The sequence below is a fragment of the Portunus trituberculatus genome, chromosome 30 (genome assembly GCF_017591435.1).
Source record: "Portunus trituberculatus isolate SZX2019 chromosome 30, ASM1759143v1, whole genome shotgun sequence".
Classification (NCBI taxonomy): domain Eukaryota; kingdom Metazoa; phylum Arthropoda; class Malacostraca; order Decapoda; family Portunidae; genus Portunus; species Portunus trituberculatus.
In genome coordinates, this window is record NC_059284.1 from 4271099 (window position 1) to 4278808 (window position 7710).

Below are 7710 nucleotides of genomic sequence, written 5' to 3' on the forward strand. Positions count from 1 at the left end.
TTCCCTCTCCTCTAATCTCATTCTTCCCTCCACTCTTTCTCTTCTTCCATCCTTTCTCTTCTACAAATCAGTAAGACAAACATTGGCTTTATTTATATTTTATTGTTTATTATTACTGACAAAAAAATTGTTTTGGCTTTACATTTTATTGTTATGTTCCTACACACGATATACATACGGTAACAGTTATATATATATATATATATATATATATATATATATATATATATATATATATATATAGATAGATAGATAGATAAGTAAATGTTTAAGCTAAAAAGTTTTCTAAACTACTTACAGAGGTGGCTTGTGTGTGACTACAGGGCTAGAGGTTTTAATTAATATTTATATCATTATTTAGTAGAAAGCTTTATATTGTGGGAGAACGTTCCATAGCCTGGGGCCGGGGACGAGGAGTGAGCGTGCCCCCCTGTGTGTGTTGGTGAGGGGGACATGCAGGTTGTCTTGTTGCCGTGTCGTGTACCTGCTCTGCGTCACCTGTCATGGTGGGCAACTACAGAAACCACTCTGGAGAGAGAGAGAGAGAGAGAGAGAGAGAGAGAGAGAGAGAGAGAGAGAGAGAGAGAGAGAGAGAGAGAGAGAGAGGGAGAGAGAGAGAGAGAGAGAGAGAGAGAGAGAGAGAGAGAGAGGAGAGAGAGAGAGAGAGGAGAGAGAGAGAGAGAGAGAGAGAGAGAGAGAGAGAGAGAGAGGGAGAGGAGAGAGAGAGAGAGAGAGGAGAGAGGAGAGAGAGAGAGAGAGAGAGAGAGAGAGAGAGAGAGAGAGAGAGAGGAGAGGAGAGAGAGAGAGAGAGAGAGAGGAGAGAGAGAGAGAGAGAGAGAGAGAGAGAGAGAGAGAGAGAGAGAGAGAGAGAGAGAGAGAGAGAGAGAGAGAGAGAGAGAGAGAGAGAGAGAGAGAGAGAGAGAGAGAGAGAGAGAGAGAGAGAGAGAGAGAGAGAGAGAGAGAGAGAGAGAGAGAGAGAGAGAGAGAGAGAGAGAGAGAGAGAGAGAGAGAGAGAGAGAGAGAGAGAGAGAGAGAGAGAGAGAGAGAGAGAGGAGAGGGAGAGAGAGAGAGAGAGAGAGAGAGAGAGAGAGAGAGAGAGAGAGAGAGAGAGAGAGAGAGAGAGAGAGAGAGAGAGAGGGAGGGAGAGAATCACTTTATTATTTCCATTAACAATGGCTATTCTTTACAGGAGTTATTAACATACAAAAAAGTAAAAAATAATGCATTAGATTTTAGAAAATGATAATAGATAAGAGGGAGGGAAGAGCGAGTGGGAGGGAGGTACAGGTTAATTTCTTTGTTATTGTTTTTCTTATACTAAAGGGGATACTGCTAAGGGTACCTCCTATCTCAATGCCCACCGCTAGGAAACCGTTGCCCCGACTATCAGTGGCTGGGCAGGATTCGAACCCGTACGCTTAGAGATCCCTGGAACCCCATAACACGCATGGTTCCATCGTTCACGCTGTTATCTTATCATCTTGTCCTCTTGTTCCTCCTCTTTTTTTGTTTCTGTTGCTCCTCTTCCTGCAATAATAGGAAGTAGTTAATACATAGAAGGAACTGATGAAATGACATTATTACTACTGTTTCTGCTCGACTGTTCCTAATCTTCCTGTAGCTCCTCCTCCTCCTCCTGAAAAGCAAGGATAATTGTAATACATAGTAAAAAACAGGAATGGAAGAACAGAGGAAACGAAAAAAAATATATTAATTTGTTATTGCTACTACTGTTTTTCTACCCAAATGATGTTTAATTTACATTTCAGTGCTTACTTAATAAAGGACTAGTCATTCAAATACACAGCAATTAGTGATGGTGATAGAACAGCATTAACCATCAGAGAACCGTGACGTGGTGTCCCGGGAGGGTCTGAGTTAACTAGTGAACGATGTAACGAGGGGAAAGCATGAAGTAACTGAACACCACTCATTGTCCTAACTACTGTACTGCTATAATAAAGAGGGAAGGAACTAAACACCATCAAGGCAATCATTGGTTAGAACAATGGTCAAAGCTACTGCCATAATAAAGCAGAAAGGAAGTAACCAAACACAAAGACAATCACTGGTTAGGACAACCATCAAAACTACTGCCATGATAAAGAGGCAAGGAAGTAAGCAAACCGTACAAACACCAAGGCAATCACTAGTTAGGATACAACAATGACTGATAAAAACTGCCATAATAAAGCAGGAATTAATTAACCAAACTTTTTTTTTATGGAGACAACTGGCCAAGGGCAACAAAATATGAAAAAAAGGTCCACTATGTTGCCAGTTCCCTAATAGAACATAAGAGTTAGCCAAAATTCGGGGACAATCACAGGTAATCACAGGTTGGGACAAGGATCAACACTATTGCCATAAAGAGGAAGGGAACAAGATGCACCAACAAGACAACTACTACCATAATGAACCAGACTGAATGCTGAACGACCTACTGCAAAATAGATCAATTATTCACGGACTTGCACACCACGCCAAACTCGTCACGGCGATGTCACGGAACTTATCAGGAGCCACCGTGCCGGATCCAACAGTCCTTCGGGATTCACTGCTCGCTGCTCTCCTTCCTTCAGATTAACTGTAAAAGAATAGAGAACTTGTACCAGCTGCGTCTCACTTCCCTACATACCTCAGTTCGGTAACAAAAATCATTCATATTATCTCTACAATAAGGTAGTGAATGTCCAGTTGAAACTTTATACGACTTAATCCCTTCAGTACCAGGATAGCTTCAGAAACTTATGTGAGGCAATAAAATGGTGAAGACTGGCCATTAATCTCCTGACCTCCACAGACTCTATCTTCTTAATATCAATAAATGGTTTAATTGTACATAAATCTCAAGGTAAAAATGTGTCCCAGTACTGAAGTGGTTAAGCATATGGAGATTATGAAGGGAACATCACAACACTAACCTGCCTGGACCACGCACACCGGTCAACTGAGGAGCCGTGAACCCACAAACTCACTGAAGCCTCGTTCGAACCATCTTGAATGAGACAAACTTTAATTAGCGACAACAAAGAGGCGACCTTCACAATGCATAAAGGAAGAGTTCATTTATATATCAATGACTTAATATGCAGCACCACATCAAGCAGCGCCGGGGAGTGACTGTAGTGCTCTGAGTGTCGTGACTTCTTGACACCTTGAAGCAGACACCGCGTCCCCTCCGCTGTCCCTGGAGAGGCGAGGCGAGGCGAGTGTGCCCAGCTGCCTTCACTGCTAACAACTCTATCTCTACCGTTATTTCTCCCACATATATTACAACTTCTCTTGCCTTTTGTCTTGAGAGAGAGAGAGAGAGAGAGAGAGAATATTGTTAGTCATCTTGAATGTTCCAGAAGTTGAAGTCATTTGAGCAATAAAGTAATAAATAAAACTCAGAACTATTCACGTTATTTCAACAATAATAAAGCAAGGGAAAATGTATTATGAAAAAGTAAGAGTAGTAATTTCATTTCGGCAAAGAGTAACAGTGGTTGGGTTACGTTAATCAAGTTAGGTCAGAAACACTCTATAAACCAAACCAATGAATACTTTTGATTCTTTTCTTCCTATTTCTTCGTTTATTCATATTTTCTTGTTACCATTTTTCTCGTTACTTTTCTTCCTTTTGCTTTGTTTATTCCTATTTTTTTCTTTGTCTTGTTAATATTTTTCTCGTTACTTTTTTCCCTGTTACTTTCTGTCTTGTTAATATTTTTCTCGTTACTTTTTCTGTTAGTTTGTCTTGTTAATATTTTTCTTGTTATTTTCTTCGTACTTTCAGTCCTACAATCCTTTGCTATGATGTCGGTACTCAGAAATGCTTTGTTCCCTCACCACGACTACTTTGAAAGGCTGCACACATGACAATTAGCGGAGTTCTCAAGAATATTTCTCGGGTAAATAATGTAAATGTTAACCCCTTCAATATTGAGATGCATTTTGACCTTGAACTATGGGTATGATTAGACGATTATATATAAATTAGAAAGGTTCTATGGAGGTCAGAAGATTAATTGCCAGTCTTCATTATTTCAATCCCCACATGGGTTTCTGAAGCTGTACAAATTCACTAACTAGTAAGCAGAATGAATATGAAAACGCGCCATGGTACTGAAGGGGTTAATTTATCACTAGAATACGAAAATATACGGTAAAAACACACTTCACTTCAAATAAAGCCTTTTGAAAGTAGTGGATGTGTGGGGCAGATCGAAGTATTTCAGAATATGGTAGTGGTGACAAGGTAAGATCAAGTCGTGATGTATGATAATCCCCCAGTTGTCTCCTTGTCTCTGCGCTCACCTCTCGCCTTGACCTTTCCTGCCGTACATGAATTCCTCACTCATAACACGTAGGTGCGGTGACATCCGGGTTACCGCTAATGACAGGAAGTGACAGGTGGTGTTCGCTAATGACAGGCAGTGACAGGTGGTGGTTACGCAAGATAATGCTTTCCACCGCATTTTGAATCGATTCGACTGGTTTCAACTGACTATCGTGGAATTGAATGCTTTTGTGGGTGTGATACGATGCGTGATACTTTAACCTCTTGAGTACCATGACACGTTTCCACATTTATTCTGGCTACTATTTGGTGATTTATACAGCTTCAGAAATTCATGTGGGGGAATTTAAATAGTGAAGACTGTGGCCATTAATCTTCTGACCTCCATAGACCCTTTCTACTGTCAATAAAATGGTCTAATTGTACATAAATCTCAAGGTAAAAATGTGTCCCAATGTTGAAGGCGTTAACAATGATCTTTAATTCACAAATAAAAACCTCACTAATCACATCTGTAGTCTGAAAATAGTCTTCACGAGAGCGGCGTTTCAAAAATATCGGTCTTAATTCACTAGTTAACGGCGAACTACACTTCGGCAGTCTCACCACAGCCTTGGCATTACATGAAACCCAGCTCACAAACAGCATATTCGCGAAGTGGGGAAGTACTCACAGGAATCACGTAAGATTTATCAAAGTCAGACTCGGGTAGAACAGTTGAACGGCGGATTTTTTTGGCGGCGTACACGAGGTCATTACGGGAGTGGCGGAGTGAGCGAGTGCAATGAGTGACAAGAAGTGCCAGCCACCGCGGGTCACGTGGCTTTGTTGCGTGGGGAGCATACGGTGAAGTCAGTATTCAAAAACACTTTGCTTTCTCACCACGATTATTTTCCAAAGCCACAGAGATGACTAGTGGGGTTTTCAAGAGTGTTTCTTCAGTTAACTAAGTAGAAATCTTGTCAATCTGCCTCTAAAACCTTAAAAACACCTTAAAGTTTTCGTGTAAATTTAGAAATAGCCTTTTGAAATAGTGGAGGTGAAGCACATGCAGAAGTGTTTGAAAATACGAGCGAGTGACGCAATGATATCTGAGTATCGAGTGAGTACTTCAGGTAATGATGGATAACTACTTGATTACCATTTGACACAGTTCCTTCACCACAAACCAATCAGGAGGTATTATTTTGTTCTACAACACCACTTGGACATTAAACTGACTATAGATACATGGAAACATACTCTTGTCAGTCTCTTTTCTCTCTTGCAATTGTCTGTAAAGGTTCTATATAGTGATTTCCAGTGGCATAAACAGTTAGCTACCGCAATGAAACAGAAGACGATCATTTATAGTAACGTATTGTAGTGTAGTGTGGTGATTCTCCCAGTAAACCATGAAGAAGACTACTTGCAGAGAGAGGAAAGACACTCCTATGCAGTGCCGCCTTCCACCTCCCCTCCCTGACCGTGTTACTGGGAAGAGGGAAGTTAAAAATACAGAGTCAGGAACACGATGACAATGAAAGCCACTCAAGTTTCACCTCAGACGAAGGGAAAAAATGGCAATGAGGCAGCGTCGTGTTTTGCCGAGTCGGCGTCACGTATTGAGGGCGTGAGGTGAGGCCAGGGGCAGGCGGCAGTGGGCGTCAGGGGCGTCACCCACGAGTATTCAGCCCACAGCGGCACGACGGCCCTTTCAAGTTACGCCTTGCGCACAGCACCCACCGTGTTCTCAAATGTTTCTCAGTTATTTTGACTACTTAGAGTTTTAGATGAATCCATCGATAACTCAACAGTTAGACGCGTGAATAAGCCGCGTGTCTGGCAGCAGGACTGGTGGAGTTCTGTTGTCAGTCTTTCAGTGAATTACAAAGAACCGCACATTCTTCTTCCTCCGGAAATTGTACTGTAGTGCGGACTGCGGACTGCGAAGTGAGAAAGAAGCAAGCGACCACTGCCGCGCCGCGCCGCCTCTCACCACACCCCGCCCGTGCTCCAGGCAAACATTCTGGCGACTGGCGAGTGTGTTGCTGCCTGTCGACCCGCCTCGCCCTGCTGCCTCTCGCACTCCATTCACACGGTTATAGTTGTTGTCAGGCCACAGCAAAGAGTTTGGAAACCCTGGCCTTTTTGTAATCAGAGTAAGAATTAAAGGTAAGGTTTTGAGTGAATATTGAAATATTATTGCATTCAATTAGTTCACTGATTATATTTCATTAAGAAAACTCTTACAAATAATCTGAAAACATCTTGCTCTCTCTTCACGACTGCTTTCTGAGGTCACGGAGATGATAGCCGGTCTTTTATGAATGTCTCTGCTACTCATGCTGTACAGTCCTTAGTAAATGCTACTCAGAATACTCCTTTTGGTTTTCCTAGAGGTTAAATATCAACTGTAGAGTAAAGATATTGACAACTCCCAATGAATTCCACTACTGACGAAGAGAAGATGAGACTAAAACGCTGAGATGGCGGACTGCTTGCCGAGGACTGCTCTGTGGTCTGAGATTACGCACAGACTCATCACAAGGGCGTCCGTTCCCAGCAGCAGCAGCAGCAGCGGGGAGGTCATCGAGAGTGAAGCCATTTCAGAAGATTCCATTTCTATCAAGACAAACCTGTTCAGTGGCCGGGATGACGTCACTTTCTCCCGCGTGTCGCAGTGGCGGCGCGCTGCGGACCGGCGGGGCTGCGGAGTGGTGGGCGAGGGCGGGCGGGTGACCGTGATGGCGCAGTATTTACTTCAGCTCTCCACGCCTTTAATGCTGCCCATACTCTGCAGCGGAGTAAATGGAAAGAGCAATGATCAACCTACACACCCCGGGCACTGGACAAAGGAGGGAGGAGTGGCGGGTCTGAAAACTGACACGTATTTCTCTTTACTTCTTTACCTTCCCTTCATCTGGCACACGCTTCAGAAACACTTTGCTCTCTCATCACGACTATTTCCCAAGGCCAGAGATTATTAACAGAGTTTTCAAGAGTATTTCTCCAGTTAATAATGCAAAAATCTTGTCAATCTGCCTCTAGAGCAGCAAAAACACCTTAAAAACGTGTAAATTTAGATAAAGCCTTTTGATATAGTGGAGGTGAGGCACATAAGTGTTTGAGAATACGAGTCTTACATTATTGAACTGACCACCACAAAGACCAACCCTAGAGGAAAACAAGCAGGCAAGTTGTACACAGCGGCGCAGGACTTGAATACCCTCCCCCCTGCATTCCTCACTAGTCATAGATAGATAGATAGATAGATTTAGATATTAACCATTACCAAATATTACAGTCACAGGAGGACTTGGGAAATATGGTACATCAAAATACGTATAAGAACTTGTAAATGGCTTAAAACGCAATAAAACTTGAAACACATAAAAGGTCCATTTATACAAGCACATGAAACGCCTTAAAACAAATACACTGGA

The 7710-nt window shown here is 42.4% G+C and overlaps 1 protein-coding gene across 4 annotated transcripts in view; it reads right to left on the minus strand.

Annotated features, from left to right (window-relative positions):
- Positions 1-321: 321 nt before the first annotated feature.
- LOC123510812 (N-acetylgalactosamine kinase-like) overlaps positions 322-7710 on the minus strand; it is a 36379-nt gene continuing 28990 nt past the window's right edge. Inside the window, exons 10-14 of one of the 4 annotated variants that reach the window (XM_045266200.1) lie at positions 6904-7061; positions 2925-2998; positions 2445-2587; positions 1362-1527; positions 322-528 (exon numbers count right to left, since the gene is read on the minus strand). The gene's annotated coding sequence lies outside the window, so the exon portion shown is untranslated. Of the gene's footprint in view, positions 529-1138; positions 1528-2444; positions 2588-2924; positions 2999-6903; positions 7062-7710 lie in introns of those variants that run through there. The other 3 variants (XM_045266201.1, XM_045266198.1, XM_045266199.1) reach the window with 3 other exon arrangements.